Source organism: Pleurodeles waltl, chromosome 5 (assembly GCF_031143425.1).
Source record: "Pleurodeles waltl isolate 20211129_DDA chromosome 5, aPleWal1.hap1.20221129, whole genome shotgun sequence".
Lineage (NCBI taxonomy): Eukaryota > Metazoa > Chordata > Amphibia > Caudata > Salamandridae > Pleurodeles > Pleurodeles waltl.
This window is the reverse complement of record NC_090444.1, coordinates 735,111,246-735,124,273: the sequence shown is the minus strand read 5'-3', so window position 1 is coordinate 735,124,273 and position 13,028 is coordinate 735,111,246. Positions and strand designations below refer to the sequence as shown.

The 13,028-nt window shown below is 46.8% G+C and overlaps 1 protein-coding gene across 4 annotated transcripts in view; it reads right to left on the bottom strand.

Annotated features, from left to right (window-relative positions):
- Nucleotides 1–13,028, bottom strand: part of BIRC6 (baculoviral IAP repeat containing 6) — a 1,722,273-nt gene that overhangs the window by 15,657 nt on the left and 1,693,588 nt on the right. The window lies entirely within an intron of this gene.

The window sequence follows — 13,028 nt, the reverse complement described above, 5'->3', positions numbered from 1 at the left end:
GGCGGCTGAGCTACAGGCCAAAATCTACAGGTAGGCACTTTGCTAAAAACAGGTCTGTTTTCTGTGATGTGTCCACGTTGCGCTTTGGGGCGTTTCCTGTCGCGGGCGCTAGGCCTACCCACACAAGTGAGGTATCATTTTTATCGGGAGACGTGGGGGAACGCTGGGTGGAAGGAAATTTGTGGCTCCTCTCAGATTCCAGAACTTTCTGCCACAGAAATGTGAGGAACATGTGTTTTTTTAGCCAATTTTTGAGCTTTGCAAAGGATTCTGGGTAACAGAACCTGGTCCGAGCCCCGCCAGTCACCCCTCCTTGGATTCCCCTAGGTCTCTAGTTTTCAGAAATGCACAGGTTTGGTAGGTTTCCCTAGGTGGCGGCTGAGCTACAGGCCAAAATCTACAGGTAGGCACTTCGCTAAAAACAGGTCTGTTTTCTTCCAAAATTTTGGTGGTGTCCACGTTGCGCTTTGGGGCGTTTCCTGTCGCGGGCGCTAGGCCTACCCACGCAAGTGAGGTATCATTTTTATCGGGAGACTTGGGGGAACGCTGGGTGGAAGGAAATTTGTGGCTCCTCCCAGATTCCAGAACTTTCTGCCACAGAAATGTGAGGAACATGTGTTTTTTTAGCCAATTTTTGAGCTTTGCAAAGGATTCTGGGTAACAGAACCTGGTCCGAGCCCCGCCAGTCACCCCTCCTTGGATTCCCCTAGGTCTCTAGTTTTCAGAAATGCACAGGTTTGGTAGGTTTCCCTAGGTGGCGGCTGAGCTAGAGGCCAAAATCTACAGGTAGGCACTTTGCTAAAAACAGGTCTGTTTTCTGTGATGTGTCCACGTTGCGCTTTGGGGCGTTTCCTGTCGCGGGCGCTAGGCCTACCCACACAAGTGAGGTATCATTTTTATCGGGAGACGTGGGGGAACGCTGGGTGGAAGGAAATTTCTGGCTCCTCTCAGATTCCAGAACTTTCTGCCACAGAAATGTGAGGAACATGTGTTTTTTTAGCCAATTTTTGAGCTTTGCTAAGGATTCTGGGTAACAGAACCTGGTCCGAGCCCCGCCAGTCACCCCTCCTTGGATTCCCCTAGGTCTCTAGTTTTCAGAAATGTACAGGTTTGGTAGGTTTCCCTAGGTGCCGGCTGAGCTAGAGGCCAAAATCTGCAGGTAGTCACTTCGCAAAAAACACCTCTGTTTTCTTCCAAAATTTTGGTGGTGTCCACGTTGCGCTTTGGGGCGTTTCCTGTCGCGGGCGCTAGGCCTACCCACGCAAGTGAGGTATCATTTTTATCGGGAGACTTGGGGGAACGCTGGGTGGAAGGAAATTTGTGGCTCCTCTCAGATTCCAGAACTTTCTGTCACTCAAATGTGAGGAAAATGCGTTTTTTTAGCCAAAATATGAGGTTTGCAAAGGATTCTGGGTAACAGAACCTGGTCCGAGCCCCGCCAGTCACCCCTCCTTGGATTCCCCTAGGTCTCTAGTTTTCAGAAATGCACAGGTTTGGTAGGTTTCCCTAGGTGGCGGCTGAGCTAGAGGCCAAAATCTACAGGTAGGCACTTTGCTAAAAACAGATCTGTTTTCTGTGATGTGTCCACGTTGCGCTTTGGGGCGTTTCCTGTCGCGGGCGCTAGGCCTACCCACACAAGTGAGGTATCATTTTTATCGGGAGACGTGGGGGAACGCTGGGTGGAAGGAAATTTGTGGCTCCTCTCAGATTCCAGAACTTTCTGCCACAGAAATGTGAGGAACATGTGTTTTTTTAGCCAATTTTTGAGCTTTGCAAAGGATTCTGGGTAACAGAACCTGGTCCGAGCCACACAAATCACCCCATCTTGGATTCCCCTAGGTCTCTAGTTTTCAGAAATGCACAGGTTTGGTAGGTTTCCCTAGGTGGCGGCTGAGCTAGAGGCCAAAATCTACAGGTAGGCACTTTGCTAAAAACAGGTCTGTTTTCTGTGATGTGTCCACGTTGCGCTTTGGGGCGTTTCCTGTCGCGGGCGCTAGGCCTACCCACACATGTGAGGTATCATTTTTATCGGGAGACGTGGGGGAACGCTGGGTGGAAGGACATTTGTGGCTCCTCTCAGATTCCAGCACTTTCTGCCACAGAAATGTGAGGAACATGTGTTTTTTTAGCCAATTTTTGAGCTTTGCAAAGGATTCTGGGTAACAGAACCTGGTCCGAGCCACACAAATCACCCCATCTTGGATTCCCCTAGGTCTCTAGTTTTCAGAAATGCACAGGTTTGGTAGGTTTCCCTAGGTGGCGGCTGAGCTAGAGGCCAAAATCTACAGGTAGGCACTTTGCTAAAAACAGGTCTGTTTTCTGTGATGTGTCCACATTGCGCTTTGGGGTGTTTCCTGTCGCGGGCGCTAGGCCTACCCACACAAGTGAGGTATCATTTTTATCGGGAGACGTGGGGGAACGCTGGGTGGAAGGAAATTTGTGGCTCCTCTCAGATTCCAGAACTTTCTGCCACAGAAATGTGAGGAACATGTGTTTTTTTAGCCAATTTTTGAGCTTTGCAAAGGATTCTGGGTAACAGAACCTGGTCCGAGCCACACAAATCACCCCATCTTGGATTCCCCTAGGTCTCTAGTTTTCAGAAATGCACAGGTTTGGTAGGTTTCCCTAGGTGGCGGCTGAGCTAGAGGCCAAAATCTACAGGTAGGCACTTTGCTAAAAACAGGTCTGTTTTCTGTGATGTGTCCACGTTGCGCTTTGGGGCGTTTCCTGTCGCGGGCGCTAGGCCTACCCACACATGTGAGGTATCATTTTTATCGGGAGACGTGGGGGAACGCTGGGTGGAAGGACATTTGTGGCTCCTCTCAGATTCCAGCACTTTCTGCCACAGAAATGTGAGGAACATGTGTTTTTTTAGCCAATTTTTGAGCTTTGCAAAGGATTCTGGGTAACAGAACCTGGTCCGAGCCACACAAATCACCCCATCTTGGATTCCCCTAGGTCTCTAGTTTTCAGAAATGCACAGGTTTGGTAGGTTTCCCTAGGTGGCGGCTGAGCTAGAGGCCAAAATCTACAGGTAGGCACTTTGCTAAAAACAGGTCTGTTTTCTGTGATGTGTCCACATTGCGCTTTGGGGTGTTTCCAGTCGCGGGCGCTAGGCCTACCCACACAAGTGAGGTATCATTTTTATCGGGAGACGTGGGGGAACGCTGGGTGGAAGGAAATTTGTGGCTCCTCTCAGATTCCAGAACTTTCTGCCACAGAAATGTGAGGAACATGTGTTTTTTTAGCCAAATTTTGAGGTTTGCAAAGGATTCTGGGTAACAGAACCTGGTCCGAGCCACACAAATCACCCCATCTTGGATTCCCCTAGGTCTCTAGTTTTCAGAAATGCACAGGTTTGGTAGGTTTCCCTAGGTGGCGGCTGAGCTAGAGGCCAAAATCTACAGGTAGGCACTTTGCTAAAAACAGGTCTGTTTTCTGTGATGTGTCCACGTTGCGCTTTGGTGCGTTTCCTGTCGCGGGCGCTAGGCCTACCCACACAAGTGAGGTATCATTTTTATCGGGAGACTTGGGGGAACATAGAATAGCAAAACAAGTGTTATTGCCCCTTGTCTTTCTCTACATTTTTCCCTTCCAAATGTAAGACAGTGTGTAAAAAAGACGTCTATTTGAGAAATGCCCGGTAATTCACATGCTAGTATGGGCAGCCCGGAATTCAGAGATGTGCAAATAACCACTGCTTCTCAACACCTTATCTTGTGCCCATTTTGGAAATACAAAGGTTTTCTTGATAGCTATTTTTTACTCTTTATATTTCAGCAAATGAATTGCTGTATACCCGGCATAGAATGAAAACCCACTGCAGGGTGCAGGTCATTTATTGGCTCTGGGTACCTAGAGTTCTTGATGAACCTACAAGCCCTATATATCCCCGCAACCAGAAGAGTCCAGCAGACGTAACGGTATATTGCTTTCGAAAATCTGACATTGCAGGAAAAAGTTACAGAGTAAAACTTAGAGAAAAATTGATGTTTTTTTCACCTCAATTTCAATATTTTTCTTTTTCAGTTGCTATTTTCTGTAGGAAACCCTTGTAGGATCTACACAAATTACCCCTTGCTGAATTCAGAATTTTGTCTACTTTTCAGAAATGTTGCGGTTTATGGGATCCAGCGTTGGTTTCATGCCCATTTCTGTCACTGACTGGAAGGAGGCTGAAAGCACAAAAAATCGTAAAAATGGGGTATGTCCCAGTAAAATGCCAAAATTGGGTTGAAAAATTGGGTTTTCTGATTCAAGTCTGCCTGTTCCTGAAAGCTGGGAAGCTGGTGATTTTATCACCGCAAACCCTTTGTTGATGCCCTTTTCAGGGAAAAAACCACAAGCCTTCTTCTGCAGCCCATTTTTCCAATTTTTTTTAAAAAAATGAAATTTTCACTGTTTTTTGGCTAATTTCTTGGCCTCCTTCTGGGGAACCCACAAAGTCTGGGTACCTCTAGAATCCCTAGGATGTTGGAAAAAAAGGACGCAAATTTGGCATGGGTAGCTTATGTGAACAAAAAGTTATGAGGGCCTAAGCGCGAACTGCTCCAAATAGCCAAAAAAAGGCTCGGCACAGGAGGGGGAAAAGGCCTGGCAGCGAAGGGGTTAAAGGATTTGCAGCTGTTGCTGCTGATGGGAGGTGGGAGAGGGTCTAGGCGACGCTCCTCCGCCCTAATAGGCTGTATTTCTGCTTGTACCATAAAAGGCGTACACCTCCTGCTACTACCAGTCGGTACGTCCTTTCCGAATGAGCTGTCCCCTGTGCAGGTTCACGCCTGCACAGTGAGCAGCGCATCTGCTGTGATACAGCGCACTGTCCAAGTCTGTACCCAGCACACCGACTTTGGGTGCACCGTGGTGCAGACTGGGGCAATGTGCTGTATCCGTAACACGGCCTCTGCACTAATTACTGTTACACAATAGTAGTAACCCCTTCATCAGGTTAAAAGATTCAGCAACTTTGCTAGTAAATACATAACAGGAGTATCATTCAGGGCTTAATTTGAGACAGTGGTTTATGGTACGGGGCACCAGCACTTATTTTTGAGGGCTGGCACTTATTTTTCTGCCTTAGGCATTTACTGAGAGCGTTTGACACTAATGGGAAAGAGTGAGAAAGAGAAAAACGAAAAAGCGTCACCAAGGGAGAAAGAAGAATGCTGCAAGAGTGAGCTGAAGGGGGCAGGGAGTGGCTGTACAGGGATTAAAGAGGCCGGAGAAGGCTTCAGGGTCACGCTGCCTCAGTAGGCTGTGCTGGCACATTTAATTGCAGCAGCCACATGTTTCAGAAAAAGAGTTTGGGCACCAGCCCGTTTTTATTTACTAATTAAGCACTGGTATCATTGTACTCAGACATTATAAAAATGTTTGGAACACTTAGCAGATTAATTTGAATCAAAGTGGGCAGTTAAAACACCGAAACAACACTACACAACAGCAGGTGTTTGGGGGTCTCTGGAGGAAAACAAAAGAGGACAGGTGTCTTGCAAAATAGTCTCCCAAGGAATGTGGACCGTGGCTCAGGCAGGGCCAATTTTTAGCGCTGGTGGCACCTGGTGCTACAGCCTCGCACCCCCAAATTCCTTCTCCCTGAATTCCATCACTCTAACTCTCCTCATCTCTCCATAGACTCTCTCTGACATACATTTTATTTTGTTTATAGTGTTAATCTTAAATAATTCGTACTCAATGCTTTGATGTGTATGGTACAGGTTCTATGCAGCAGGCACATTAACCCTCCCCACTACTTTATGAGTCAAAACTGCTATCAAACAAAATGCAATCTCTCAATAGTAGACAAAAACATTAATCACCAGCGTTATCTTGACATGTGTATTGTTGCGTGAAAACTGTTGGAAGCATAAAGGACGTTAACGTGCTTTTAACCCAATAGTTATTTTGAAACAGCGCCCAACACCGAAATCAGCACCAGGTGCGGCTGCACCGGTCACACCGCCCTAGAGCCGGCCCTGGATATAGGCATGTTGCATAGTCTGCCAGACATTATCCAGAGCACCTTTTTTTGACGCTTCTGGTAACTAAATATAAGGATCTGCTGAACGGTCACTCATAGAATGTCTGAGGGAAGTTAATGTTTTCAGTTACTGATCGATGTTTCTGAACGTTGAGAGTTGATACAGTGAAAGAAGCTGCAAACACCCCAACGTCTAGAATTGCTTCATCTTGCATATAAATAAATTAGATTCGCCTTTCTATTCTGACGGATAAAGGTCTGCGCATGCGCTAAACTTACCAAAAAAAACCAGAATGCAAATATGTAAGTCTAGATGGAAAACGGAATTTTATATTTCATTGTCAAAGCAAATTATCCTCGTTTAAAAAGACAAAAACGGCAATAACTGCGGACATACACCTGCGTCAAGAGTGACTCGGTGTTTGCCACATGGTGAAATGCCCGCAAAATCCACGATGCGTGTGCCTTTAGTAAAGCTCTATATCACTCTAGTAAATGGAGCGCTTGCATTTTTCAGTCTTGGTGTAGCAATGAAATCACGATCAATTTTTAAAGAGGTGGATTTCTTTCAATTAAAAAGTTAGTAGAGTTAAATATTCACTATCATTTTTCACTTTTGTTTTAAGACATCATGACGTGTTACCTTCATTAAAGCTCTAAAGAGGAATTTAAAGTTGTAAGGTAGGGCTGACTTTGAATGCTACAGAAGAAGTGAAATGTTAGCACACCTGTTGAAGCAGGGGGAACGTGAGCATACCTGTTTCGAACAAAGTGCTGGGCTTCTGCTTTAGTGCCTACCACAAGCTGTGTTTATACCCTTGAAACATTAAACTTAGATGCCAGGGATCTGCACCCAGGTGTTGCTCTCGTTGTTTCAGACCCCCCTCTAGAGTAAACTTACCTGGTATAGTCCCTTTTCTTTTAAGGCACAATTTTAAGGTGTCAACCTTTTTGTTTACTCAATGGACTTATTAGTACCTATTAGATCAAAATAATAAAGAACGCGAGAAGAACAGATCTTGGACATTGAGCTGGACCTCTACATTGAGGGCTGAAAGACTAAATAAGGATGCGCTCTGTGGGGGGACTGGGACTCCCTAACAGTAACCCTGGACTAAATGATCTGCCACACAATAATCTGACACACGCCCTTCATTCACAAAATTCTTGAAGTCTTGGCTTCTCTGTGTGGGCAGACAGTCTCAAAAATGGTAAATATATCCCACGATGAGCTTGTATCTTCTCAATAGTGTGCTATTCATCCATGCCGTACTGGGGGTTTCTGATTGAGACTTCTAACCACAGACTGCTGACCTTGTAATATTTTCCCAGGTATCAGACTGGATCTAGAAAATCTTGAGCTGTACCTCTGCACATCAGTAGGTGGCGTTGTTTGGCTCGCTGTCATCTGTGTCGGGAGTGACATTGCAGTGCCTTTTTAGGAGCCAAATCGACAAGCTGACATCAGTTCCTTTTGTTCCGCACCAACAGGCTAGATCTGGAGAGCTACCTCGATCATTTTATGACCAACTTTATCGACTTCTTGTCAACGTTTTTTATTTTTTTTCCTGGTGTGCATAGGGCATTTTGTCACCTCCTAAACACTGAGGGTTCAAAGCTCTCTTGACAAAATGTAGTTCCCATGAGGCTCACATGCTGGAGGAAAGGTCTTCTTAAAGACTGACTTCCCTTATGGTTGTTCTGCTCTTCATTCTAGACAAGGCCTAAGGTACAAGTTACTTACCTTCGGTAACAAAATATCTGGTAGAGTCTGATGCCTGGGGGAAATTCTAAGGTAAGGAATCTGCAACTAGAAGTCTCTATCAGATATGGCCTTTCAGATGGCGTTTCTTGAATGAGTGACCCTTGGGTGGGAGGTGAGTTCTGGCAACATCTGGGTAGGGGTAGGCCCCTCTTATCCCCAATGCATCTAGTAACACTGTCAGCATGAGAATTTGTGCCAAAGCTAAGGGATTGCTTCCAAGATAGAGATTTGCTTCTTCCGAACTCTCAGTATGGCAAACATAGGATAGGGCAGATCAGTTGTGCACATCTTCTCAGTCGTCCTACTTGTCTGGGACAAAGAAAGTGGCACTGGACATTCGAGAGAGCGTATGCTTAAGAAAGCAAGGGACCTGACCTGCCTGGACAGACAATGGTGGTTGGTGCAGTGTTCAACAGACCCACTATCATGCCCGACAAAGCCCTGATTAGCAACAGGGCCAAACGGGAAAGAAAACCAAGGAGCAATATGGAAGGTAGGCTTCCTTCAATTTGTGACCACAGGCTCCAGATATATACAGGCAAGCAGTTTTTTGGTTTATCCCAAAATGGCAGATATGGCCAAAGAAGAAATTCCGCAAATGGCATTCACTGCTGCCTTCTAAATAAAGATAAGTGCTCTTGACGGGAAGACAGTGGGCTAAGAAATTAAAGGGAATATACGTCGGAACAAAGCACGCTGGAACCATGCATACCTGAACAACGCGGTTGGAACAATGACCGCGTTGTTACCACTAATGCCCTTACAACAAATGCCTTAACGACGATTTTTCGTTGTAAAGGCACGCCTGGGCAGGGCATACATGGTTCCAGCATGTGACCTGCCCCTGGCCTCCTACCCCTAAAACTACCGCAACCCCCCACCCCACCCCTTAAACCTAAAACTACCCCACCCCCAAAACTAACCCAACCCAATACCCCCACCCCTAAAAACTAAAATTACCCTGACCCCCCACCCGCCCCTAAAACTATCACGACCCGCCACCCCTGCCCCTAAAACCTAAACAACCCCGCCCCTAAAACTACCCCGAACCCCTATCCCTACCCAGAAACCTAAACTACCCCAACCCCACCCCTAAAACTTCAGCAACCCCCACCCCTAAAAATTTAAATTACCCGACCCCCCACCCCGCCCCCAAAAACTATAATCACCCCGACCGACGCACCCCACAAAAAAAAAAAAAAAAAAAACTAAACACCCTTAAAAACTAAAACTACCCCCCCACCGTGCCCCTAAAACTACCCCCCAACCCTACCCCCACTTACCTGACTGCGTCATCTCCGATCCAGAATCTGTTTTCCTCTGCCTTAACCACGCATGTTCGTTGTTCAGGACATGTGTGGTTAAGGTAGAGGAAAAAAAAGGGTCGTTGTTCACAAAAGTGTTGTTCCGCTTTCGTGGACAACGCACCTCGTTGTTCCCAAGGCGTTTTAGGCTACTTCCGAATTAAAGCATAGGACTTGGAAGAGAGAATAGGAAATGCTATTTAGATGCTGGAGAGAAGCTGAGGAATACACTGGAAGGAAAGGCAGATGTTGTACTTGGCCCTCTCTGCAAGGTCATCCCACATTGTGGAAGAGGAATGAACTTCACAGGATGAGGTGGTCAGTGAAATACGCAGTGGTTTCAGTCTGTCTGGCATTATGCCAGGATCATGTTGTGATTTGAAATAAGGGCCTGTTTCTTCTTCCAAGCTTGGGTGACTAAAGAACTTCTAGAGAATCTAAATTTAATCAACAGCCCTGGTGAATGGGGCTGTCTGCAGATATCGCTGTGACATCCGATGTGTCCAACATTAATCAAAATATTCTGTTCGTTCACAAGAAGATTAGTTTCAACTCGCTGGGCATCCTGACACGGTGGCGCCGGCATTCATGTATTGGAGATATTAACTCTGGAATATTGGGTTTATTTGAACTTATATTCGTTGAATATTCATATTGCAACATTTCAATTTCGGATCATCTGACATCATTGACTATTGCTAATGTTGTTATTGGATTTTGAAGCCCTGAAGAAGTCGTAAGGGATGATAATTATTCCCAAAGACTAAACACGTGTTGGCTGGAAAGCTGTAAGTACATATTGCTTTGGATTGCTGACTGTTCAATATGAAAACATATTCTCAATAAACTCTGGACTGATTTCTTTTCTGTACTGATTTACCCCAAGACCTACTGGTGGCATTATGGACTGATTTTTGCAACAATATATGTGTGAATTCTGTATCTTGTTGTTTTCTGTATACTTTAGGGGCACCTCGGTGTGTATTTTCTTAGTTTCAACTAGATGCCCTTCTAGCCAAATACCGGCTACTTAAGAATATATACATTGGAGGTATAAATGGGTATGTCTGTTAAAGAGTACAATATCTAAAGCAACCAACCTGATATTTTTAAGAATGCTGTTGAAATGTGTACAGCCGTTTTGAGTTTGCCAGAGAGTGTTTTTAAATAAAATATATTCAAAACAACTGTGTTGATCTGAAGTGAAAAAGGCAAAGCAATGCCATGCCCTGCTACCTACCTCAAAGAATAATTCACCACAATCGCAGCAGACATCACAAATGTGATAAACACATAACTTTCCAGGCGAATGGTCCCAGGTCGTATGACACTTGTTATAATCACAGCTTACTGAAAAAACAAACAGCAAACCCACAAGAGCTCACAAACTTCCAGGTCAAATTCCAACATTCCTTAAGCAGCAAAATCATTTGAGAGGGAGTCAAGTGTGAGTTTGGCACATTGATAGTGAACCCCAGAAAGTGTAGAAGGTCCACTGTAGTCTGGAGGTGGGAGATGACAGCCTGGGGCGAGCCCGCCTTCAATAGCCAGTCATCGAGATAGGGGAAGACTGGCACCCCTGATCTCCGCAGATTGGGTGCAACCGGGCTGCAACCACCGCCATCACCTTGGTGAATATCCGATATCCGATGCTTGCTGGTAAGGCCAAATGGGAGCATGGTGAACTGAAAATGCTTGTGGCCTACCGTAAACCGCAGATAATGCAGGTGGGCAGGGAGGACAGGAATGTGGAACTAGGTGTCCTGAAAGTCCAACACTACCATCCAGTCTCCTGGGTCCAGGGGAGATGAGACCAGACTCAACCTGTGCATTCTGAATTTCTCCCTATTGAGCAAAAAGATGAGGGCTCAAAGATCTAGAATAGGACAAAAGTCTTTATCCTTTTTGGGAACCAGAAAGTAGCAGGAATAGCAACCACAGCCTACTTCTGGCACCAGAACCCTCTCTATTGTTCTCTTCGTCAAGAGCCGCGACTACATTGTAGAGAAAGGACAGAGGATCCTCCGTCAGCCGATTGTGAGATGGTGGCATGGGGGGGCAGGGGGCTACCTGACCCAGGAAGCCTGTAGGTACCACACCCTTTGCCAAGCAGAGGCTTTTGCGTCTCGGTTGCTAGGAGGGAACTGGGTTCCCTGGAAGCCCCTTCCCTAACCACAAAAGAAGCAATAGGCAGATTCTGGAAGATGCGGGCCACAGAGAGGCCCAAAGATCTCGCCATAGCTCAAGAGTCCTTAAAGCGCCCCATCACTGAATGTGCCTTGTCTCTTGAGAGATGGGTGTCATCGAAGGGCATGTCCATAAGTGAAGCTTGGACATCCCCTGAAAAGCCAGGCGTCCTCAACCAGGCGTGGCGCGCCTCAGGGTCACCATCAATAATAAAACTGCTCGGTCTAGTTAGTCCAGTTGTGTCGAGTCCATATCTCATCATGAATTTGCTGCATCTATCCCATCGGTAACAGCCTGAGAGAGCATAGCCTGGGCCTTCTCCGGGACCTGTGGCAGAACTTGCACAACATGTCCCACAGAGTGTGGATGTAATGGCCCAAAAGCACACAGTGTTCACATACCACAAGGCAAGGCTGGCGGGAGAAAACAACTTCTTCCCCCAAAGAGTCCAGCCTCTTGTTTTCCCTATCCTGCAGTGCGATAGGGAATGTGCCTTGGGATATCGAGGCTTAGCCCACAAAGTACTCCAGGGCGGGGCGGTGGCGAAGGGCAATCGTCCTATTCAAAGAAGCCCGTGTTAGGTTTGGATCAAGTTCCCAAAAGGATGTCAGTGAGGGCATCATTGAATGGGAGTAGGGGCTAGGATGAGAAAACTCCTGGTTGCAACACCTCTGTCAAGATGTTAGACCTGAATGCCACCGAAGCCAACTAAAGGGCAAGAATCTCAGCTGCCCTCCGCACCACCACTGCATATGAGGCCAAGGTGGGGAGAGAAAGCAGACCAGTATCTGTAGAAGTATTCAGTCCACTAGCTTAACTCAGTTCCTTACACTAGTCCATATTTGGGTCTTCTCCTCGTTTTCTGAAAGTCCAACGACAGCACCCACTCCTCCCCTTGGCCTAACCCAAGGGAATAGGGCTCAGGCTCCCATCTACGAAGCTAACTTCCTGCTGGTGTTCGATGCAGTGTCATGCAACGCCCCTCCCGCTCTGTGTTAGAGTCAGGGATCACAATGAGGATAGCACTGCCAGTTGGAGCCAGCAGAGTCGGCACTGAGACAGGGGCCAGGGAAGATGAAGATGGTAGGACCGGCACCAGGCATGATCCAGTAAAGTATTCCTGGGGACCCACTGAAGCCGGGTCAGAGCCGTAGGCGAGGAACCAGATGGGGCCCCCTCTGTCCCTGCGGGACCCAAAGGTGTTTCAGAGGAGTAGGCCTGCTCTAAAACGAGGTGCGTGGCTTCAAAGATCTCTTTATGCTGGGCAGAGGTCACTCCGGCTCCCTGGAAAATCGTGGAGGTGTGGAGTCGGCCCAGGAGCAGGTTCCGAGGAACCAGGCCTTGTATGCCGATGCTCCATTTTGTCAGCCTACGGACAATGAAATGTAGAAGATCACTTTGACTACTTGCTAAATTCTTCTTGTGCCTCGACATACCTGGATGTCCGAGGACGTGGAGTGGGACGAGGACAACTTTGGGCTCTGCAACCGGTCCTGGAATCACGTTCTTGACCAGGACCTTGATTTAAGCAGAGCTGAATGCCAGGATGCCATGAGCTTGAAGGACTGCTCCCACAAAGCTTTCGGATGCATGGTGCGGCATCCAGACCCTGACTTTGGGTTGTGCTCCGGACACCACAGGCCTACAAGATGCAGGTCTGTCACCAACATCAGCTGATGACATGCTCTGCAGGGCTTGAATCCTGTCTTAGTAGATGACATTATCCTACTCACACCGGGAGGAAATCCTCAAAAACTGTCAAAAAAATGTCAAAATAATCCAGTAAAAAATGACT